Consider the following 25,636-nt stretch of genomic DNA (forward strand, 5'->3'; position numbering starts at 1 on the left):
TGAATGAAAAGTGCCTATGTAATATTTCAGTCATATCAGTGCAGTTTTGGTATGGTGTGTTTATATTTACAAATAACTGTATAATAAATAAATTATAATGCAGAAAAACACATACTTTAACACATAGTAAAATTAGCATTTATGCTTGTCTTATAATAGTAGTCCCCAACTGCAGGCCAAGTTACAATCCTATATAGGTCTGCTCAAAAGCACCACCTGACACTGTATACAGAGCACAATCCTATGTATGTTTAGACAGAAAAAAAGTCCTACAAAACACAGATTCTAGCTTGGGCATGCTGGGCACTCCAGGACTTTTTCTATCTAAACATGCATAGGACTGCACCTTAAATCTATTAAAATGTAAGAATTGTACTTATTATTCAACAATTCCTAGGATCAGCTAGGAACTTGAGGATTTTCTCAATGTATGTTTCCTAAAAAAGTATTTTACCAAATTATGCCTGAAACCAGTAAACATTTCAGACAACACTTAGTAGTATGGCACCAAAGGAAAGGAAAAGAAAAAAGAAAAGCCTGTTTTCGCTCCCTCACACACCAGTATAAGTAAGTATTGCCTCTGGCTTTCAGAGAGCAAAGAGCTCGATCATGTGTTTTATTGCACAAAGTAGCTTATTCTACTGTAAAATACTGAAATACAGAACATTTAATATGATTTAAGAAGTCATAAGCAGGGAAGCTGTTTTATAAAATATCCTTAGCCCCTTTGCTAAGTTTGTATATAATGAATTCCTGAGGGAAAATTGTTTCTTCAGACATCTCAGTCACACATCCAACGCTTTCCTGGAAGCACACAGAACTTCAAATTATAAACAAATCGGCATATAACAGTATGTACCAAGACCATGATTTGATACACAGACTCACATACAGTAAAACTATATGTAGCCGTTTCAATTTACCCACCACATTCCAACCCGCATTAGACAAAAGTTTTGAAGGTGGTACAGCCAGGAAACTAACTACAGTCTCTCCAGGCTGGTTCACTGCATGAAAGAGCTTGGCCTTCTTAGTTTGTGAAAAACTGCCCCCAATACCCATCAGAAGAGAAGCTGAGGCTTAACAGAGAAAATCCTGCCAGTTCATTTACACTACACAGGATACTAGTAAAACATTTGCAATACATGATCAAAAATACTTATAGATAATACTCATGCACAATACAAATTTTGAGTCCCATCATTATTTATAGTTTGGTGGGTTGTTGTCTTTTTACTAATGAACAAATTGTTTAATAAAATGGTAACCCAACTTTTTAATCTGGTAAAATATATTTATTAAAATATGCAAGAAATGGAAATATAAGCTATTTACAATATTGAAGTGTTTTTACTGTACATAAAAATGCATTAACAGTAAGAGGCATTTGCTGCTCCTTCACTTTCATTAAAATAGGTATACTAAATAAAAAAACTATTGACTAAATTACCTAAGCCATTAATGAGAATACAGTTTTTAAGTGCCTTTGGTTTTATTTTATTTTTTCCTGAAGCTTTTCTAGGATGACAAATATCCAGAATAAAACCTATGTGTTATGGGGCAGCATACAAATACAATCAATCAATCAATCAATCAATGCCACAATACTGTTAACTTTATGCTTGATAATTAAATTCTGCCATTTTGAAATGCACTGGTTGATAAAGTTAAGCTTAAATGTTTGCATAACTTTTGCAACTTACAAACTAAAATATCAGCTTCGCTAATTTTTGAATAATTTTGAAATTTCACATTCAGTTCTTGCTTGCAAATGGTTAAATACCCAACAAAAGCACCAGATTATAATAGGACTTCTTCAACAGAAACTCTGAAGCAGCTTTAAAGCTAAACATTTGCAGGCTCACAAATAACACCCCCCCCAAGTTATTTGTATGCAAGTTGTACTATCTAGGCATTATCTATTTGTGGTGAAAATCTACTGACACTATATGATTCATTATTAACTTCCTTGAGTTTAAGTGATCAGGAAGTAAAGACAAGCAGTATGCTATATCAAAAGCACAAATTGCCTAAAAGTCTGAGAGCTATTGTCAAAAATGATACAAATTCTAGAAACTGGAACTAGCAGCCATTCATCAAACAATGCATGGCCAGAAGATTTCTTGCAGGAAATGAATGCCTTTGCAGGATTTTTGAGAACTGGAACCCTTCCATTCTACAGTAGTTAGATGCTTTGAACATTTTTGGCACAACTGTAATGCAAAGATCCATTAAGAGAAATGCACACATCCCACACAAACTATGCCATCTTAGCATAATAGTCCCCAGATATCCACTGGCCCTTCCCAGGACAGTTCTGTAAGGAGCAGGAAACATCACTTCCTCCAGGGTTTTTTGGTACTGTAACTCCTATACTATCTAGCCACTGAAGATGCTGGCTGGGGATGATAGGAGCTGAAATATAAAAATTGGAAGGGCATCAGGTTACCTCTCCTTGTTCCAATCTAGTTAAAGTCCTAATAATCTCACATTATATTCAGGGTGAGGGTAATCCAAGATTGGGCAGGAGAAGTTCAAAACATAATTAACTAGCATTTAACTTAATACTGCAAAATAAATAGTCAAATTTTTAAAATTCTATTTTACTGCTTTCAAATTTCATGCAATCAAAGAGCTCTTGTCACATATTCAATTGTATTAAAGTGCTGCTGTTATTCGAAGTATGCTTGAGTGGCCCCACTGAATAGAAGATATAAGCAACAAGGAAGGCCTTCCCACACCTCCAGAGATGCCACGAAGAGCTTCTTCAAAGTAAAATTCCAATTATGAAAAATAGACAGCAACTGCTGAGAAAGTGGAGTTAAAAAGAAGCTACTTAAAAGACAACATGGAATGTTATCTGTTCTTAACACACACTTTAGCTAATGTTATCTACTGCAAAGGGAACCAACTGATCCATAAAGCTAATGAGAGGGGGCAAGCTGGAAGAAGAGACCACCATCTCCACCCACAATTTTACCAGTTTCGGAGAAGAACTAATAATAAGTAAATTCAGTACAAAAAAAACTTAACCTATCTCTCTTTTGCGCACCAACCATTGCTAAAGCACGGTAAACAAAAATCTAAAACATTTCCTAATCAGTTACAAAAACAGAATCTTACGAACTACAACTTCTACAGTAGAAAATGTGCTAGTGATATCGCAAAAGTGCTGCTATGTGCAGCTGCCACTGATATCTTCCATTTCAAATTACATGCATATTACATAAATCAAATGCAAACAAGCCGCAGCACTCAATAAACAAGACACACAGCTTAACAAGCTGACCATCCCTGCAGCAAGGGCACCATTTGAGGCATCCCAGTCACAAGAAAAACGCACCTGAATGGACGATGAATACTGTCTGTTACCATGGCAGCCCGATCTAATTACATGACTGATCAGGGCTAGAGTGAGTGCACTGAAAACCTACACCACTGACATGTCTCTACATGATCGCTTGCTCGCTCTCTCTCTCTTTCACACACACACATACAGAGATAGCACTGTGGAAAAACTATCAGTATTTTAGGCTACATTACACAGGTGAGGAGATTAAAGCTACCCATTCAACAGAACTATGACCTGTAAAATATTGTTTTAAAAAACAAAGAGATAAAATATAAACCATAATAACCCATTACTCTAGCAGTCTCTCACCCCTCTTTCAATTACCTCTTCCTCATTCATAAGCCCTATTCCTCAGAGCAATGAAACTAGGCTGTCCCTACCAGCCAGACAAACAATTCCACATTCACAGATGAAATCAGAATTTGCTATTGAAGGTTTCATCAGCAATTGAAATTATCTGTCTAATAAAACGTTAGCAATGTAATTAGCGTCATCTGAACATATGCAACTATTAACTGCAAAAACATGTAACATTAAATACTCAATATTTAATCAGCTGCATCATGACAGGTCTCTTCTTGCATATTACAAAAATAATCTACAAACTCAAAGCATGCATTTACATAAGAATGTGTGTATCTGTATGTGTATACACACATATAAACAGAAAATTGTACAGAGCAATATTATGAATAATGTGCCACCTTGTGGGTTTCCTTCTTCCTCTAATTGTAATGGGGTCCAAGATCACAGAGAAGAAATATTATTTTGGAGGAGTCCCTATTGCATACCATACGGTAAACAAAATAAAAATAGCTTGTTCTTGTTATCCACATAGTGTGGCATTATATAACAGGCTTTCAGTTTGCTCTCTTTTCTATGATTATTTTCTGATCACTGTGCCTCTCTTTTACAAAATTCGAAAAACCGTCAAGTACTGCCTTTTAAACACTATGTTGTTATAATTATTACTGTTGCTATTATTATTAATAATAATACAGTGTTACAGTAGAAGTCAACATTTCTTTAAAAAAATTCTTCTAACGTTCTTAGGACATATGCAATTATCTAGTATATGCAGATTAGCAAGGTTTCAGGAAATTAAAATAAGGTAGCTCTGAAAAATAATTTTGAATGAGGGGAAGGTGGAGAACATTGGAGGCATGCAACAAAAACAGTGTCAGTCTCAGAATTCTCTCTTTCCGCTCCCCATTAAAGAAGAAAAAAGCACGACAGGGAATCCTGTAGTATGTGAAGACAAGCCCATCAGCTCCTGAAAACCGACTCTTGGAGATCCCTTGGAGAAACTGGACGGTGCATATTTGCTCGCTGAGAAGGATTGGAGGAAGGCAAAAAAACAGAAGCTAGCTTGAGAGGATGGTGTCAAGGTGAAGGGGCAGCGCAGGCCTCCCACTCCAATGGGCCCCCTACCTCCTGTCCTGGTGCCCAGCAGTGGCCTTCACTCCGTCACTGACTTTTTGCTGAAGTGCCCGGAGGAGTCTGCAGCCGACCTGGGCCCTGAACGTAGGAGCATAGTGGAGGAGCTGCCGCTTCTGGGCACATCCCAGTCCCAGCGCCGCCTCCACCTCCTCCTCCTCCGCCGCCGCCTCCTCGCTTCATTCACCCCTTCGGCAACCACCCAGCCCCGTACTACACAGTGCAGCGAAGACTGGCCCTCCCTACTATGAAGTCGGGGAGGGAGGGGAAGCAGGGAGCGCGCTGCTCTGCTCGCCCCCAGCAGCCGAGCCGGCCTTCAGCAGCGGCAGCGCGGACGCAGCTCAAGCCAGACGGCGGCGGCGCAGCCGGCGGAGGGCGTTGCTTCGGGACACACAAAAACCCGGGGCCTGGGCAAACTGCATACGGTCGCTGTCGCCCGAGTTGTTCGTGTCTCTCTCTGTCTGTGTCTCTCTTGCAGGGCGCAGCCACGCAATATGGCAAAGCGCGAGAGGCGCAGCCAGCCTTCCCAACACCAGTGCACGTAGGCAAGCCGGCAGGCAGCGGGGGTGCTCCGGTTTGTCTGAGGAAGAGAAAAGCAAGCAAACAAGCCACATACGCGCGCTCGGGGCGACGGGCGACGCTTACAAACTCCCTGTCTTTACTTTGTGCTTATGTGTTTGCATAAGGAGGACATTTCTCGCGCGCGCACACACACACACACACACACACACAGAGTGCAAAGAATTCCAGCCAGCACCACCCCCATGGCAAAGCACATACACCATTTCCTGGCCTGATTTCCCCTTCCTCCTACACCTCCAGCCTCCTCAGCACAGGATTGGGGGACGGGGGGAGGAGAGACTGAGAAAAGATGCAATGCTTGGGTTCTTGTAAAGAAGACTTCAAACCGTTAAAGAGATGACAGGACATGGCATTACCATTACCCTCCCCCTCCTCCACCCTAGCAGTCCTACATGTGTTTTTCCAGCTGGAAATCGCTGGAGGTTTTCAAGAGCTGGGGGGGGGGGAGCGAAAGAGAAGCGAAAGCAGCGAACGATTTTTTAAAAGCCACTTACTTTGTATAAAGTGTCAGTGGAGGAAAGGGAGGGGGTGCGGGCAGGGGAAAAGAGAGAGAGACAGAGAGACTCACAAGGTCTTGCCAGCTGATCGCAAGGGCTGCTTAGGCTTTAAAAAAGGTTTGTTTGTTTGTTTGTTTTAATGTTTCTTCCCCATCGTAGTGATACGAATGCCTCCTCACCAACGGTGGAAGAAATGATGTCTGCGGTACAGAAGCTCGCTCCTCTCTTCTCCTGTATGTAAATGTGTAATAGAAGCCAAATATGGAGCAGTTGGCTGTCTCTGCATCAGCTCAAGGATCCTACCTCATGCAAAGGGGAGGAGTGGGGGTGGGGAGGAGAAGGAGGCAACACTTTGTCAGGCGGCCAAGAGAGCCACACAGATTATTGCATACGCACAACAGAGCCCGGCCAGCCTTAACCCTTTCCAGAGTTCCATCTCAGCTCCCATGAAGGAATTTGGATTTTTGTTTTTATCACAAGATACCTTTGCGACTGTTCATCAGCACACCTCGCCCCGCATTAAACATACTCATGCAGGCGCGCGCGGGCGCGCGCTCACGCACGATTATGCCACCCTTATTTTGGTCGCAGATGTCAGGAAAATATATAATTTTTTCAGGCTGCAATCCGGTACCCTGCTTGCTCGGGAGTAAGTCCCACTGAACTCAGTGAGACTAGTAGTCATTTATTAGTTGCACTGTAAAGGCCTTTCTATAGTATACCAATCTGATTTTAAAAAAATATCTTACAGCCTATTCTTACGCATATTTACTCAGAACTCGCACTGAACTCAGTAGGTCTTGCTCTTAATAAATGTGCATAAACTCTGTGTTTACTTGCTAGATTTGAGTGGCATACTGAGGCAGTTTCACTCTCTGAACATTTTAAGAGCAGAAGAACATATATGCACAGGAGGAAGCCTCTTTAGTTACTTAGGATGCGGCATCATTAATTGCTTCCTTAATGATATCCAATGCTTCTGACTATCCAGTGGGCCATGGTGAAGGAGGCGAATTTTACCCCTCCATCCTCCCACCAGGCATTTTTTGTGAAAGGAACGTTTTGCCCATTTCACAAAAGCTCTTCAGTGAGGGAGGAAAGGGGGCTGCAAGGTGTTCAGGACAATTCATATCATGGTCTCTCTAGTCTCCTCTGCTCCTTGTTCATCAAAGTACCCCCTTTTCTCTTTTCCAACCTGACTTTTTGGACCTTTGAGAGCAGATGCTGCAGTTGCTTCCACACTGGCCACAAGGGGGTGCAGGAGAGGGAACAATCACCAGTTCCTCTTCCAAGCTCAGAGTGTTGTCTACAACTTCACAGGCAGGAGTTCCCAGTATCCTATGGCCCATCAGACAATGTCTAAAGGCCATAGGATTGCTTTCTCTGGATGTAATCCTATGCATATTTGAATAGGAAAAAGTCTACTTTACAAAAATAAATTCCCAGCATTCCCCAGTCAGCCATGGGGGATATTGGCTGGGGCAAATTATAAGTGGGATTTTTTCTGCATACAATTTCCCTTATTGTATTGATCTGGTAACTATAACTGAAATTGAGCATTAGCCAAGAAAAAAACAGAGATGAGAACCAGTTCCTAGCTATGAGCCAAGTGAATGATTGATTGGCATTTCATTTTCCAAAAACTGGCTTACTCTCCAAAGCCTGCCTCCTATGTAATAGAATTTCAAGCCATATAGTCATTATTTCCTCACAGGGTTGTTTTTGTGAGTATGAAATGGAGCTATGCAAGCCACCTTGGATTCCTTACAAGAAGAAAAAAGGTAGGATATAACTGCAATATAATAATAATAATTGTTGGAAGCAAAGATAACAAAAGTGAAGCGGTTATACTTTTCACACATCATGGGAAGGCAAGATTTCCTGGAGTAGACAATAACACTAGAGAAAGTTGAAGGCAGAAGAAAAGGAAGACCAAATATGAGACGGGTCAGTTCTGTACAGGAGTTTGCAAAAGCTGAGCAGGGCTGCCAAGGAGGAAACATTTTGGAGCACTCATTTATAAGGTCAGAGATTACTTGAAAGCAGGTAACAACAGTAATTATTTTTCAAGGATTGGCAACTTGATGTAGAGTTTAACAAAAGCTAGGAAGGGATTTTTGAGAAAACGCATGGTACAGTCCTATAGGATGAATAATCTTGGAGAAGTTATTGTCCAGTTATTTGGATCTAGTCATACATGCCCCTCTGTTCCTTCATAGCAGCTAGGCCAACAGCATCCACGAGGGAGCAATCCAATATATAAACTAGGGAATTTGCCTTGTGTGGATGGTCTTGCAGGGCCATTATGACTTCAGAGAAAATCAAGCAACAGCATCAACAGGTACAGGGCAAATAGAATGGATGGAGATTGGAAGTTTAATGGGGTCAGAAGTTGAGGAATAAAATGACTTCAGCTCAAGCTTCCTAACATGGCATTTGTAAATCCCTATCACAGTACCCTTTATCTCTCTTGCTGCTTCCCCATTTTTCTAGGAGGCCTGGTTCCACTGTGAAGAAACATGCTTCCCAAGGCCAGCCCACCACCTTAATTTCTACATTGTAAGATCCCACATGGGCCTAGACACAGCCTGTGCAAATTAAGATCATTGATGGCAGGACTTCTGGTTATTTTCCATAAGCACCTGGTAAGCTACCAGGGGACAGTGCAAGAGAGCGAGCGAGCGAGCTATGGAAAAAATGAATGTCATGGCAAAGAGGGCCAAAGGCAATTTTCCCATCCTCTACTTATTCACGCAGCAAATGTTCACCCTGAAACCCCTTTCAGGAAGACTGGGTACCTTGGAGGATCATCAAAGCAGGCTTTATGCAAAGAAGCACAAGAGCTGCACTAGAGATAACTGCAGTGGAGAAGGAGGGTAGGTTATGTGATTGTACAGGTAGCCTTTAAAAAAAAACATAGTTTCAGGGAAGCAAGCTGTTGGCCCACAGTGAGAAAAGCTCGAGCTAACTTACTTGGAAGCAGGACAGGTTGCATCAGGCAACCACTGGATTCAGCACAGACTATGCAAAAGTGTCCAATCATCCAGAGCATACAGCATGCAAAACATGGAGAACCGTAACCAGATAGGCATATGACAGTGTTTGAGGCTGAAGATGTGCTTGTGGCATACCAGATACAAAGCAACATTCCTCACTGAGTATGTGGGATTTATCAGAAACCAGACCATTTGAAGCATGGTTTAATGGTGCTCCAATCCACCCACAAAAACTGTACATCAACACTGATTGGCCCTTCTCAGGTTTGTCATAGGAAATGAAGAGAGACCAGTTGTGACAGAATCCAGCTGTTGCATCCTGTAAAAGGCCAAGGCTTGCAATGTATCCAGCATATACAGTGAAGGATCCAGGCTCAGTGAGTGGGTTCATGTAGAACACCAGAAAGTACAGATCAAAATGAAGAGCGTACTAGTTCTTCATGTAGGAATGAATAGCCACAAGGAAGGCCTCTCTGAAGGTGAACAGACATCATGAGTAGCCAGTGGTTTGAAGGGCCATCAATCACAGGAATGTCAACAGTGATGGACAGGTTTGGCCAAAATGGTTAGAGTTCAACAAACCATTCATTAACCATTTAACCACTGCATACAGTAAACACTATGCAATTGTTAACAGGGCAATGAACAGTAGCAATAGCTGCCAGATGAAATTGAAGCAAAGAAAACACCAATCCTGTCCCATTTGCTTTTCCAGAGCAAAACCAGGAAACATAGAACTAGGGGACAAAATACCGCTTCAAGCCTGCTCTGCTTCACAAGCCTAAAGGAGTAAAGGTCCCATTTTCATAACCTCCTTTGTCTAGGATTCAAAGTGGGGCTGGATCCTCCATTTGTCAGCTTGAGTTTGAAGCCTTTAGGATGGAGAATTTTCTCTCAAACACAAGAGAGAAAGCATGAGGTCTCTGATAGATGGTGATACTCACACCCACTATTTTGCTAATCCATATTTTGAGGGGGGTTTACCTTAATGCTTCTTAATGATCCTAATGAAGCTAAATAATTATTTGGAAATCATTGCATTTGAGAAGTCACCTTTTTGTTCAAAGATGACAAGAGGTATTCTGAATCTTAGAGCATTAATTATTATTATATTGCATGTATAACTTTTCTTTTTCCCCTTGTGAAGAACTCAAGGTGGCTCACATAGTTCCATTTTATCTTCACCACAACAATCCTGTGAAGTAGGTTAGACTGAGAGTCCATGAATGGACCAAAGTCACCCAGTGAACCTCACAGCTGAGTGGTGACTACACCTGGATCTCCCAAGTCTGTAGTCTAACCACCAAACCAGACTGACTGCCATTGTGGCTGGAGGATTATGGACACATGAAAGAAAATTGTTCATCTTTGTTTAGAAATAAGTCCCAATGAATTCAGTAGTGTTTATGCATCATTATTTCTTTATTTGGTATAAATAAATATATAACTTGGCAGTTATAGCCACCCCATAAATACATGTATAAATAAAAGATTCTATACAAATTTGTTTGTGTTGCCCTTTCTGCTCCCCAACACCTAAACAGAAATTTGGGGCAGGGGAACTTCACAGAATGTAGGGTTTTTCCCTGTGATAATAGCTATCTAAAAACATCTCTAGCCCACAAATGAGAGCCAGTGTGGTGTAGTGGTTAAGAGCATGGGACTGGCACTCAGGTGATCTGGGTTCTACTCCCTGCTCAGCCATGGAGCCAACTGCGTGTCTTTGGGCCAGTCACAGACTTTCAGCTCAACCTACCTCACAGGGTTGTTGTTGTGGTGAGGGCAAGAGAAGGAAAATGATTTAAGTCACTTAGAGTTCATTGTAAGAAAAAAGCAGGGTATACATCTAATAAATAAATAAATGCAACTTTGCATACCATTATAGGCCTCCTGCACAATACAGACTCTACCCCTTGTTCTTCCCAGAAACCATTTAGAATGGAATGGAATAGAAGTATAGCTAGAAAAGGCCTATATGGTCATTGAGTCCAAACCCCTGCCCTGCTTCCACATGTGGTCACCCACTTGGCCACATTAGGGCTCTTTTCCAGCTCAGCAAAGGTGACTCAATATTCTAGCTCAATGTATAGTTACGCAGACAAGATTATGTAACACACAATGTATGACCCCGTGTTGCATTGTGTGTTGCCTAGGATAGGCCACTATGATAAATAGTCCCAAACCTGCAAATAGAGTGGAAACCAACATTCCCCCAAAGAGGACACTGCTTTACATTTAAAAAACCCACCTGTATATGCTCATTTAGAAGTAAGAGATGCAAATTTAGAAATAATTGCTATAATTTGAATAGAAATATAGTACATTGCACCATAGTGAGAAAAATTGTGAGCAGGTGACCTGTGTGCCCCATCCAGGTGCTTGTCTAGGTGCTCTTATTGGACAATTTCAAGGCCCAGCTCTTCCTTCTGATGGTTTCTTATCATTATAATGAACTTGGGCTGATCAGCCTTTCAAACAAAGGATGCCTTCAAATACAAGCTGGTCCTTTGTAAAGTAGGACAGGTGGCCACCCTCTCTGCATCAGTCAGAGCTGATTAGATATAGATTAGATTTTGGGAATCTGACAGGCTTGAAAAGCAACATACAAATAACCTTAATAACCACAACAAAAATTATTCACAGAAAGTAAATAAAACATACCATTATACACTTTTGTTTAGTATGTTGCAAAACCCCAAAGGGGAAAAGTTCGACTATCACTGACAACTGCTAACATTTTTATGACTTAGAATACTCGAGGAGGAAAACCGAAACAATGACAAATCAGCTGACCATCACTGGTAAAGTGTAGCATCTTGCCACTCCATCAAGTAGGATGCTTATTTCTAACACACATAATTCCTATCAGTGCTGACTGATAGAATGCTAACTTGTCTCCTGGAGGTCCAGCACTTTCCATGCTACTGGTATTTCAGTTCAGAACTGAAGCAGGAAGCAGTACCCCAAAAGGAGGTACCCAGATCAACTGTCCCACTACCATTCTATAGCCCATTAGAAGACTCCAAGATATAAGCTGACTTGCATGAACATGCCACACTGACCCCTCAGCCCACCCCCCACCCCTTTGCTGGATATGTGTGGAGTTTCTAGACACCAGTGAGAAAACAATAATTGGAACCTTATACTAGGTAGGGAAAATGGATGTATTGTCTATACTTCCCAAGGATTCTGTTGTGCTACTTGAAGCTACCCTGTGCCAACATGTGTTAGCTTCCTTATGTTAACTTTTGTGTTAGGAAAACATAGCTTAGAGGTCTGAGGCATGCAAGATGCTTAATACAAGGCTTAGCTGTCCTTTAATAAATCTGAGCTAATTCTCTTTGCCTTTATTGCAGCAAAAGTCTCAGTGACTTATCCAGGACATTGACAAAGATACAAGCTTAAGGTGCCAGGAGAAGAGCAGTTACTTGAAAAGGTGCATCAACTTAAGTTTGTGTATGTTCTGTTGCTGAAGCTATTTTTTTCTTCTGTGAATGATTAGCATTAAAAAAAATCATTTTGACACTGTAAATGCACACAAAGAAATGTCCAGAGTTACTCCATGGAGTCCCCTGGGGTCCTGTTGTAAGCCACCCAGAAAAGCTTCAGCTACTGGGCAATACAGAAAATAAAGTAAAATGTATCACCTACTATACATGTATCATACCTCTGTTTGTGACAATAGAAAAACAAAATATATTTTCAAATTTAAATGTGCTATCTTAATGGCAGATCACTGAATATGAATATTTTAACAATTACTTTCAATGGCCATTGAGTATTGCATTCTGAAGTAATTGATGATTGTGTGCTTTTCAGGTCTGCCATAAAAATAACATCAGTAGTCTCAGCACTGCCTCTAGTGGACAAGAGTAATCAATCACACATTGCTCTGTCGCTACAGAAATCTCACAGCAGTGGTTTGGAGTCCAGCCAGCTACCTTTGGAATAGTTCTACTTGGGGCAATTCACACACCCACAACTTTATTTCAGGACACCACCCTTGAGCTCAGCTGTGGAAGGTTAGCCTGTCTATACTATCAACATTTGAGCACATTCTTTTGCAGTTTCCCTTTCCTACTTCAATCAAAGCAGGCTTTCTCAAAGGGTAGCGGTTCTCAGGAGATTCTGCTTACAGAATTGATGTCACAAAACCAAATATGTGCATTCAAGACACATTTGGGGGCAGTGGCAAGAGGATTTTCAGATTTTCCATCTGTTACAAGTAGAGCAATTCAGCCATTTTGAATCTATACATTCCTTTAATATTTATTATTTGTTTTGGTGAAAAATCCCATGTTTGTTTAAAATAAAGTGTTTTTAAATAAAAATTATTTCAGAAAGAAAACAGAAATGACTTATTTACTACATGTTTGAGAGTGTCCATTGTTTTAGTTTTCCCCGTTTGATTATTTTTATTGCAAAATATTGAAATGAAACTTATTTTTAAAGGGATCTGAATCCAAAACATCTTTCCTAAATATATGCAATCATGTACGCTTCTGAAGATTATCACAACTGCAGAAGGCTTTGCTGTCAGTGCAAACTGCCACAATGCAAAGATCAAAGGCACCTGTTCCTATCTAACTTAAGCATGGCTGGGTCATGTTTCTGATTTTTATTTAAAGAATATATTTATAATTTTGTACTGGCAGCTGACATAGTTTTAAAGAAAAATGGCAGATTCTAGATGTTCCTGTTTTAATTTCTTATGATATCTCTAGACAAGTTAATAGACCTATGTAACTACCAATGCCCACCTGTGGCAGCCATTTTATGTTTGTTAGGACGGTTCCTCAATCTGAAAGGAAACAGAAAGCCAGTGTATGGTTGGAATATTCTCTCTCTCTCTCTCTCTCTCGCTCACACACACAAACACACACACACACACAGAGAATGACCAGGTTTGTACATAATGGTGGCAAATCATAGCTTATGTGTCCATGTGCTGCTGCCATTTTGAATATGCTACCATTGGCTTGTTCATAGGTTGCCCAAGTACATATAAACCTGGGCACTATGGGTTATTCATGGGTTAAACAATGCAAAATGAACTTACAAATAATTCTTAGGTTAACTTGATTGTTTAATCCACAAATAATACCCATAGCATCCAGTTCTTTATGTCACAGAACAACCTATGATTAAGCCAGTTGGAGGCTGCATATTCAAAACATGAGTGGCAAGTTATCCAGCAGATCACTGACTAATTAACCTATGATTTGCCAACATTACATGCAAACAGGCTTCCCCTACCCCACATGAGTGTGAGTAGCCTACATGTATACCAGCCTGTCAAAGTTGGTTGAAAATGGATCTCTGGATTCAGAATAATAGACGACGAACTCTGTGCCCAGTATGTCTTAATTACTGATTAGGACAAGAAATCCAGTGCCATAAAGACCCAAAGATGAAATTTGTCGCAGTATAAGTTTGTTAAGAGTTTGTCTGGTTCTCTTCATTCCTACTTTCTATTTCTTTGACAATAACATTGACAAACACAGGTTATGAGAGTTTAGTTCAATATCAACTAGTGGTTTGAATTTTCTGGCAAGATAGACAGAACAGTTCTAAATTCTGTAGCATAAAGGAGTGACAGTCCTCCTAACATTATGATAACCGATGTACTGATCAGTTGGACAGGAATTTGCAAGGCGGCTACAGGGACATTGCTCTTCAATACAGGGCTTTGAGAACAGATGAGCAGAACTGAGGCTGTTGCAATAGTCAAAGATCACTAAATGAGAATGGACTGGCTGGTTGCATCTAACATCCCAAGGAAATTTATGGAGTGGATTTAGCTGGCATCAAAAGTCCATCTTCTAGCTGTCATGGAGCAGACATTATCTATACCAGCTAGGCAACATGGTGCCTGCAGATGCCAGCACACACCTGGCACATTTTTCTTGGTACCCACCAAATGCTCTACAATGTTTTTAAAAAATTGACACATTTTCTTACTGACAGCTGGGATTACTGTGACGTAGGTTGATGCTGGTGCTTCAAAAGTTGGGTTCAGTAGTTTAGCTGTGCTCAAACCTCACCTCTGTCCTATTTTTAATCTTTTGGGAAGATATGACTTGTAGTTTGTCATACCTTCCATGGCAGTTATTTTGCAGTGGTGCATAACAATTTCTCAAAATGCTAACCCCTGATCTTGACATATTATCTTCCAGACTATGCAGACCCTAATTGCAATACATAAACAGTTTTAGTCACCCAGAAATTAAGGCCTACTGAAGAAAAAATGGGAATGAGATTTATTTTATTCCCCTTGACTTCCTAGCAGTTTCTAATGTCATTAACCATGACAGTTTGTTTTGGTTTCATGATGCATTCTGTTCTTACTTTCATGGTAATTCCCAGAAAGTTTAATTGAAGGATTACTACTCCATTCCTTGGCTTATAGGATTCCACCAGATTCTTTCTTATTCCCTCAGGGTTTTAACACCTATGCAAAGCCACTGAGAGAGATCATCTGGAGATATGAACATAAAATAACTCTAGGATACAAATGATACCTACTTCAACTTCTTGTTATCAGAATCAGATGCTGCTACACATGTACTGAACTAGTGCCTTGATTTAATAATGGTTCAGTGATGGACAATAATGGTTTGATGATGGACAATAAAGTGAGGTCCAATATTAATAAGAAAGACCTATCTTGCACAGCTCATTCTCATCTCTTCCAGGGATATGGTATTGAATAGATTTGGATGGAGTTGTACCCACTGAAGGGCTGAGATCAAAACTTGCAGGTGCTTTTCAACCCAGTCTATTTTTTAAGAGACCTTGATTACCTCTATAGAATGGACTGTCTTTATCTAGCTTTTGACTGTTTCTTCAGCTGTAACTTCTCCTGGATAGATATTCCCTGGACTACAGATACCCATGTTCTGGTAACATCCTGTCTGGATTACTGTAATGCATTATTTCAGAGGGTTGCCTCTGAAAACAATTTGGCAGCTCTTGTTAGTGTAGAATGTAACAGCCAGAATTTTGACAGGCACAGCTTGTTCGGATCAAATCTTGCCAGTTTTAAAAGAACTTCACTGTCTGTTTATTCACTTCTGGACCCAATTCAAAGTATGGGTGCTCACTTTTGAAGATTGAAATAGCTTTGGACTAAAATGCTTTAAGACTGCCTTCTTAAACCAACATGCCCAGATAGCATCACTGGGCTGATTGGTCTTCTCCAGAAACCACCTCCATTAGAGGTGAAGTTTGTTAAAACAAGAGGGTGGGTTGTTTTGTTTTTTGCAACAACAGCCCAGCTAAAGACAAATGTTCCAGGGAGGTATAGCTGGTGCTCACTTTGCCAAACCAGAACATTCACCCAAGCATTTCAAAACATTTATTCCCTAAAATATTTTAAACTTACTGACTTTAATGTTTTGCTGGTTGTTTTATTTTTAAATACTGTTGTTTTACTTGGGGTAAAGCCCTGATAAAACACATGGATGTTAATGTTTCAAGTACAAACATATACCAGCATACTATAGAACCTCTGTCCTCCAAGGTAACATGGTTTAAATATCAATTTCTGAAGAGCAAGCGGAAGAATATTTAAGTCATACCCTGTTGTGAACTTCCCATTTTGGGAAGCAGGAAGTTGGTCTAGATAAGAGATGAACAAAAAGTAGATCTCCAGAAGTTTTGGATTTCAACTCCCTGAAGGTCCTGCCAGCATTGTCAGTGGCCAGGAACTTCCACAAATCTATGAAACTGCCTTTCCAATTTCTGGAGGCAGAGAGAAGAATGAAAATTGACAACAGAGGGGAAAATATGCTGGGGTTATGTTCAGCCATACCAGACTAGTTTATCACAGCAAGAATGAGTTGCAATGAGCCTTCTGGTTGGGTGTTCTCCCATTCCCATTCTCCAACACAGCTATGGAAGAAGTTCAGAAGTCTTAGTTCTGATTTCAAACAAGCATGCTTTAGCCCATCACCCAAACTCTAAACTGTAGCCAATATTCACTATAGTTAATTTAATGTAGACAGATTTCCAGCCCATGTTTGAAGGTGGCTTGTTTCAGATATACCATAGCTGAGTCTAACCACAGTTTCTTGGGTTCTAATGACATGCCAGGCTACACTACATGTGATCTTAACCAAAAGGCCAAAGATTTGGGTTTTGGTTTTTGCAGTGACACATTCAAACACAGACCCCTGCCTGCAGTCTGGAGTGGTATTATCCAGGAAAAGCTTCACTGCTTGGTACAACTAACACTAAATTTCTGCCACTGAGAGCTCCAAAATTGAATTCAGCCCTCCAGTGGAGGGAAGATGGTGGAATAAGCTGCAGTATGTGTTTTGATTTCCTGAGCTCCTTCTCCTGTGCCCTGAATGTTCTGTGGACTCCTTAGAAGATACCAAAATAAATCAAAACAAAACCACTATATTTCAAGGTATCTTTTATAAAGAATTGCTTTTCGAGGACAATGTGTTGGGATTTAATTGTGGGAAGTGAGGATGCAAGGAGTGAAAAGATACAGGTGTCCGGATAAGGAAAGGAATTCAGAACCAGTAACATTCAAACAGAGTAGTATAGATAATTATGTTTTGCTTTCCAAAAGAGCCACAATTTCCCTATAGAACTGTTTCATTCCTTTCTGCACAAAAGTAACCGAGCAAATATTCCCTGGACTGAAAATGAAGGATAAAGCTAATAAAATTAATAATCCTTCAGCTGCTGAACAGAGACTGCCAAACAGAACTGTGGAGCTGCTGGGGGAATGCTGTGTGCTAACTAGCCAGACAGTCTAAATTGTCTTTGAGCATTTGGATTTCATTCTTAAGAAGTTGATTCATTTGGAATACAAACTCTAACACAGTTTTATACCTCCAATAACACAACCTAAGGAAGAGCAGAGCAAGCTTAATTATGTGTTACAAAATAGTTGAGAGAGCTAAAGAAACAAGAATGTTTGCTCATGCAAAAAGCTTTGTACTGAGATTTTGTGAAGTTGTGTATTGCCTGTTTCCCTATTGGGGCCACACCCTAACTAGAGCTCTATCTTTTGAACAAAACACCAGCAAAAAGTATTATTACATCCTATTGTTGGAGACATAGAACTGAAATCAATCCAAGGTCTGTTTAGCAATGAATACTGTAAGAAGATTGTCTTAACTTTTAGCCATAGAATTCCAGCTCTAACTATGAAAAGGAAGACCCAAGTAGTTCAGAGAGGTGTGCTCCCATTCCAGCATTTCAAAGATGTAGTCATTAAACCTCTATTTGCCTCAGAAAGGGAGAATGTGAGGAGTCAGCTCCTTCCACATAACCCAAAATTTTCTCAAGTGCTGAAAAAGGCAGATCTCAGTGTAGAGAATCAATGGTACCCAAAGGAGGTATACAAACTGTAGAGGAAACAACCCAATAAATCAAAACAAACCATGGGTGCATGGAGTAAGGAAATTGAGAAGAAAGTCCTGTTGCTTACCAGTAACTGTTGTTCCTGAAGTGATCATCTGTGCATTCACACATACGGTCTCTGTGCCTGCATGCAGCCTATTGTCAGGAAGAGTCGATAGCCAAGTATTAGTTTGGGTGTGAACCCCTCCCCTTCCTATTCCCTGCATCCACGGGCCATCCATCAGGCCCATTCCTTCAGTTCCACTGAGACTGCCTATAGGTCCCAGGACTGAGGGAGGAGTGTTGTATGGCCCCTGTGTCCCCTATGGAAGGGAGCTAGCTATCTTCAGTTTGACACCAAGTGGGACCAGTGGGTGGGTAGTATAAATGCACAGATGATCACTTAAAGAACAACAGTTTCAGGTAAGCAACCTGGCTTGTTTCTTCATGGTCTCTGTGCATCACACATATGTGCAACTAGTAGGCTTAATCTGGAGAGGATGGTGGGATGGTGTCATCACCAGAAGGTTGCAAAGAGAACTGCCCCGCCAAAGGAACAGTCTGACCTTGCCTGGAAGTTTAGCCTGTACCACTTGACAGACACTGAGGATGTGGACCATGTAGCTGCTTTGCAAAGGTCCTGCAAAGAAATTCCCATTAGGAAGGCTGTGGGTATCTCCATTGCTCATGTGGAGTGGACTCTGAGATAGGCTAAGAGCTGTAGACTGACCAGGGTGCTTCTTTCTGAACAGGTAAAGGAGGACTTTAGCCCCTTTTTGGAAGAGCGTATGTAGAGATCAGAAGATGTGCTCAGTCATGGTGTCCCATGAGTCAAAGGCCTCCTGTTGCACATTGACTAGGTAAGGCTTTCTCATTGATCATTTCAAGGGGGCATCAAGGATGGTTCTGACACCCTGTGGCTATGGGCTTATGGTGCACTGTGCCATGCCATAAGGCTGACAGGGTTGATGTCAGGGTGGAGGATTTAGCCCTGGTCTCGTGATATCCGGCCTGGACTGTGAGGGAAACAGAGGACTTTCCCATGGCTGAAGCACAGAAGTCTAACAAAATGCAATCTGTTGCTCACACATGAATGTTGAGGCTTATGTGGTTGTTAGTGAACATGAAGTTCATTAAGAGGTGGTGGCTGAGTGGGGAGCGAAGGAGTAGCAAGTGGTAGAGAGGAAAAGGTAAGAAATGCTGAAAATAATACTCAAGTGGAGGAGAAAAGTGCTTCCCAATCTCCGCATGGACGTGGTCAAAAAGGAACTGGGGGAATGGGTGGGAGCCTTTCCATGGATGCAGAGAACAGGAAGGGGAGGGACTCCTGCCCAAACTAACACTTGGCTGTAGAATCTTCCCAACAACCTGTGTGTGATGCACAGAGACCACGAAGTAGAACTGTACTTTAGATTCATTTGACTGGTCAATGTCAGAAGAACTCTTAAGCATCTTCACCAAACTTCCCAGTAAGAAACAATGCATTTTCATCACTAAATTAGCTAAGTTAGAATACAGGTTGATTCAAATTCAACAACCCAATCAAAGAAATATACTGGATTCACCTGCTAATCAACACCTCGACCCATACATGGTTTCACCTGTTGTATATACAGCTAAAAGGATGGCCACCCAGGAACTTTTAAATCTGTAGATGCCAAGCTTCAAAGTCCACCACCCATGGAGTATGACAGAGTCAGTCACAACCTAGACCACAAGAATGCAAAGTCCTGACTAAGCTATTAGGCATTAGACACTCCAGGAATGGGCAGTCCCCTCCTGGGACTGGAAAAGCTACAAAAACCCATAGGCTGGGCCCCTATGGAAATGAAGAATGGTAGTGCTGTTGTTGTTTAAACAAGACAGAGCATTTAAACAGAGTGGAAGTACATGTCCAGAACCCTAAAGGACACTGGGCTATATGTGTTGTCTTGGAATATAGCAGGGTGGCATTCAAAGCAGCATAACATACAATTATTGAATTATACTGAATGCTTTGATGTCATCTTGCTGCAAGAAACTTGGCACTGTGAACCTGTAACACTTAATGGTTACAAATGCTTTTCTTTACCATTTCTTCTAAGAAAGGTAGTAGGGCCAGCGGTGGACTAGTTTGCTTTATTCTGACAAAGTTTGAGGTAAGCACAACAGCTATGAGCCCATGCAATTCTATTGTAATGGTTGTTTATCTTACTTTCCTGAAAACTCATCTCATGCTGGTCAATGTGTATATACCACCCTGTTCAAAAATATCACTGTTGCATGCTAATTGGGTAGAATTTCAGAATTATATTGAATCTCTTGAACTGTCAACTGACATAGTATTTACTGTTGATAGAGATTTAAATGCTTGGTTGGGTGCTGATGATGTGTATAACAATTATGATCAGATTCTGGAGCGAGATGGTTACCCAGAACGTGATTTCTCTCAATCTTCCGAGGGTATTAGATATGGCAGATAGTGATTGACCTGGGAAATATACCCATTTTACTAGTTTTGGGGGGTCGTGTGATTGATTATGCTGCCATCACTCACTTTGTGTATAAGCAAGCCACTGAGTGTAAGCTTTGTTTTAATATAGAAAGTGCTTTTCTTCCATTAATGATATTATCATAGCCCAAACAAGGAATCTTACCTGAAAACCTAACATATCTCTAAAGCAGAGCTGGATGTAACTACTGGCAGGAGAAGAAAATGAATTTAGCTATAACTCACCTCCTACATATGGAGGACCTAACAGCTTCCAATGCTATAATCTTCTCTACTACTTCTGCTCCTAAGACCATAAATTTATTTAATACTCTGACTGATAGACTGAAATATCAATTGAGATTTAATAGGAAGAATAATGGCTCAAGGAATACTCAAGCACCTTACCAGTGGTTCAACAGTGAGTGTAAAGAGGCTAAAAGACAGCTGGCAAGACTCTGTCATAGATATAGGCAGGGCTTTTTTTGTCATAGAATGCACCGGAACAGCATTCCGGCACCTTTTTTTCAATGGATTTTACAAAGTGATTTTGGCGTACCAGATCAGCAGCAAACATCATTAACATAGTGCCTACAGGCTGCTATTGTGTCTGCGATCTGCTAGTGAGAGATAGCTGCTCAGGACACTGCTCCGCTGCTTGGCTTGGGATTGGTGTGTATGCTTACTGCCGGCGGCGATGTGAGTTCCGGCACCTTTTTTTTTTTTTTTTACAAAAAAAGTACTGGATATAGGTATTCCAATTCACGCCTTTTGACTAATGAATACATATGTTTCCTTTAGACAAAACTATAAACTTCTGATAGAAGGGAAAAACAAAGCATAGAAGCAAGCATGGCAAATGTTAATAGAGGCTTCTCATGACAGGGATACCTGTCTTTTTGGTGTATAATAACAGGCTTGCTAGGAAATGGTTGCACAGTCCCTGAATGCACTAGTGGACCTAGTGAGTAGATGCAATTTTATTGGCCATTCTAACAGGGGCACAGTAAGGATACCACCCAGATAATGAGAATTGTACGAAACCTACCTGAGTGGCCCCCAGTAAAATCAGCTGAGGTTAAGAACCTCATTCTTCAGCTGAAAAGTAACAAAGCACCAGGCATTGATTTTCTACCTCCAGAAATTCTGAAATGCAACTTTGATTGGTGTACCCCTCACCAGGTAATTTTGTTCACATTTATTGATTCAACAAGGGAAACTATCAGAAGCCTGGAATACTGTGGTAGTTGTCCCCATATTTAAAAGGCCCCACACTGGAGCCAGCTAATTGTCACCCAATTAGCTTGTTATGTGTAATTAGGAAATCATAACCAAGGGATCTTTATAACAAGCTAGATAACTGGATAACTGATTAAACTATCCTGACAGACAAGCAAGCAGGATTCAAACTAGGTAGATCCACAGTGGATCACTGGTTTGTCCTAGTTCATTTAATTGATAAATATGCTAGGAGACCAGGTGGTATGTTGTATGCAGCTTTTATTGATCCACTGACTACATTTGGCTCAATTTCCCATAGTGGGCTCTGAAAAAAATTAAATCTCCTAACTACAAACAAAAGACTTCTCTTTTTGATTGTATGCTTATACAACAACACCTGGCTGAAGGTGTGATGCTCCAAAGATAGACAACTCACTTGACCTGTGCTTGTTTCAAAAGGAGTCAAGCAAGGCAGCATTTTGGCTCCTGCACTGTTTAGTCGATAGATAAATGACATTGCTAGGAACCTAATTTCTCCTGCATTCCATGCTGCTAAATTGGCTACAAAACACATATGATGCTGTACTCCTATCCCAACCCACAATGGGATTAAGAAGATTACTGAGGACATTCTCCAAGTATTGCCATGAAGAACACCTGGTTGTTACCTATAAAAAATCTAAAGTCGTGGTGTTCCATTACCTGAAGGTGTTTAAATATTAGCATATACACATCACAAGTGCATAAGTGAGTAATGTGCATATCTGAGATAACATGAGTGTGCTGTATGTGAATGCGCATGCACAGCTGTGTTAACATAGCCCCCGCCACCTCAACAGTCACCCAATAAGCACTAAAGGTTGGGCACCCCGACTGAAAACCTCATGGGACACAGAGAGGAGAGGCAAAAGGGCAGCAGCTGTGTTTCCACTGTGGGTAGAAGTTAGATGGTAGAGTTATATCTCTGCCATACTCTCCACACATGTATTAGCTGCTTTGAAGATAATTTCCTACAGCCTATCAAGTAAGGGTGCAGCCAAGTAATGGTTAAATAACACGGTCCACCTCTTCCTTGTCATATGCAATTCCCATCCATTAAAAGCAGAAAAGCAAGCAAACTTGGATTTCTGGACACCTTTTGTTTCTGAGCACTACTGATTTTCATATGCAACTGCCGCTCTGTGGTCACAACTCAATGAATGCAGTGCAGTGTCCATGATCTCTTATTGGCAAGCTGCATAGTACACAACATGCATGCTGCGCTGTGTTTGGCAGAATGTGTTTTGTTCACTTTTGGAAAGGAAGCTAAAATCGAGCAAGTCAAAGCTTGGAGACAGTACAGGGCAGTTCAGCAAACAATATTTCAAACATAAATGCAGCAACATTGAGTCACATACCCAGGTCCAGATTTAGCAATACCATCTGATCAAACAGCACTAGATTAAGTGCACCATAATTAGGTTGGCCACAACAATCAGGGAAGTAAATACACAGGCAACCCAGGATCAGAGTGTCTTCCCTTCCTATGTGACAATCATTTACAGGACATTTCCCAATCTCAAGCACTGCAATTTTGGGCACAGCTTAGATTTTGCCCATTCCTGGCTAGCCCTTCAGGATCCTTGACGGCTCTCTCAATCAATCAGCTCAGTTTTCCATATGGTTGTCTGAAAATAATCTTGATCCTGCCAACTGTCTTTTCCCTTCTTTATTTTATGGTGTTCATTGGACCAAAATCCCTTTTTAAACTTTGGTTGAATCTTATTAACGCCCTGGAATTCACATCCACATTATTCTGAGCCTAATACCAAGGCAAGGCACTATGTACCTGCTGAAATCTTTCAAGTTCTGACCACACAAGGCAGACACCCTTTTCCAAAATCACTTGGTTGTATGGCATGTCCTGTTAGTCCTGGGTTCATCCATTGCCTCTAGCTGCACCAAAATCACTCAAAAGCCTTGTAACTTGGACTTCTGTTTGACCTTCACTAGACCCCTTCTGTTTACCAGGGCTCTCTTTGTGCTGAAGCAGCCATCTACCTGCATCCTCTTTGGAGAATTCATTCCATTTGTTGAAAACACACTTAATTGCAACGCACAGTTCAGTATCCACTTCCTGTAGCTTGTGCTCTTATCTCTCCTCTCCTCTCCAGCAATCTCTTCTCAGCTTCCCTAGTTATCACCAATGGAATTCTCTCCTCACTGTCTCTACTATTCTGTGCTGACAGTCTTGTTAAATAATGTGATTAATGTTAATGTCAGTGTTACCATTAGTACTTTTCACATTTAATGTCTTTCTGACTTCACTGCTTACAGTTCTTCACACACATATGCAGCCAAATGTACTATATGAAAAACTGAAACGCTGCATAATATTCAGTGTAATTGATGAAGTGGGTTATACTTTGTGAAAGCTTGTGCTTGAATACATTTGTTAGTCTTTAAGATTTCACAAGACTCCTCATTGTACTCAGTGTTGGTTCCAGATTTTGGAGGACCCTTGAGCAACATACCTTCTCACCGTCATTGTCACCAGCTGCTACTGTTCTTCATCTTCTTTCTCGGCACTGTCACCACTTGCTTGCAATTGTTTGCAAGGACCGGTGATCAAGAAGACAGTGGCATTTACTGTTCCTGTGTCTCACTGCTAACACTGTGTGAGCCACAGTAAGAGGCAAGTGCACAAACAGGTTGTCGGTATCAACCTGAGGTACAAGCCACGGGGGTTCTGTCCATGTGTGTGGACCTTCAGTGGGTGTCCAACTATGTCTACCCTACATAATGGACCTGGTTGTCAAGACTGATTGTATAGTTCAGCCCATTTTGGTACAAAAGCTGATCATGTAATTCATCATGCTGCATTGTGTATCTTTGCTTCTGCTTGGCTGAATAATCTTCACTGGTCTTTCAAATCCTCACATTATCTCTACATTTCATTGTTTTGTTCAGCCAAGAGCTTTCCCAGTTCTCTCATGAAAATACAAAACCAAGCCTTCACTGTAGATATCTTGATGGACCTCCCATGTTGCTGTTTACCTGTCCTCTCTTTTCTCCACCCCCTTAAAATGGGTTTCCTATCACTATGAAAGAACTCCTACCTACACCCACTTATATATTCAAGTATATTTTCTAAGACATCCTCTGCATTCAAATTTATTTCAGTCTCTGAAATACCCCAGTGTTTCCATATATACTTTTCAGTCACTGTGAGTAAGATTAGTGGGCAAGATTACTCCTTTCTAAGTCTTATCACCCAATATGCTTGATCCAGTACATTTACCTTTGAAGATAGTATGAAGATAGGAAAACAAAAAGAATCATTATTCTAGTGTCAGGAAACAGCAGTGGCCCAAACATTTTGCCATTCTGTAGCTATAGATCAAACTATTGAGAATCATGATTTAAAAGCCTACTATCGATGCAAAACATCAGTGGATTTTTGTACATGTCCCTTCATATTATTTATATATTATACTTCCTCATAATTTAATTTCCAGTAAGGTATTACACTAAACTGTTGGAGTTTGTGCATATAATATTGCAAAACTCACAGTTCGTGGTCACAGTAACAACGCCTCTTATTTTCCTGTCATCCCCAACTGTGAATCTAGGAAGCAGAGACAGCTCCCTCTAAATTTATTTTATTTGCAATATTTATGCATACTATCTATATGTAATAAAATTCCTGAACTGTAAGCTATAAAAAGGAAGTAGGGGGAAA

General features: G+C 40.8%; 1 protein-coding gene across 13 annotated transcripts in view; it reads right to left on the reverse strand.

Annotated features, from left to right (window-relative positions):
• The window catches only part of ATXN1 (ataxin 1), a 472,419-nt gene that overhangs the window by 298,193 nt on the left and 148,590 nt on the right, over positions 1 to 25,636 (reverse strand). For 9 of the 13 annotated variants that reach the window (XM_044426644.1, XM_044426643.1, XM_044426655.1 and 6 more), the window contains exon 1: positions 4,784 to 4,913. The exons of 1 other annotated variant lie outside the window; for it this stretch is intronic. The gene's annotated coding sequence lies outside the window, so the exon portion shown is untranslated. 3 more of the 13 variants (XM_044426654.1, XM_044426653.1, XM_044426651.1) reach the window with 3 other exon arrangements.

The sequence above is a fragment of the Varanus komodoensis genome, unplaced genomic scaffold (genome assembly GCF_004798865.1).
Source record: "Varanus komodoensis strain SLA01 unplaced genomic scaffold, ASM479886v1 scaffold17, whole genome shotgun sequence".
Classification (NCBI taxonomy): Eukaryota; Metazoa; Chordata; class Lepidosauria; order Squamata; family Varanidae; genus Varanus; species Varanus komodoensis.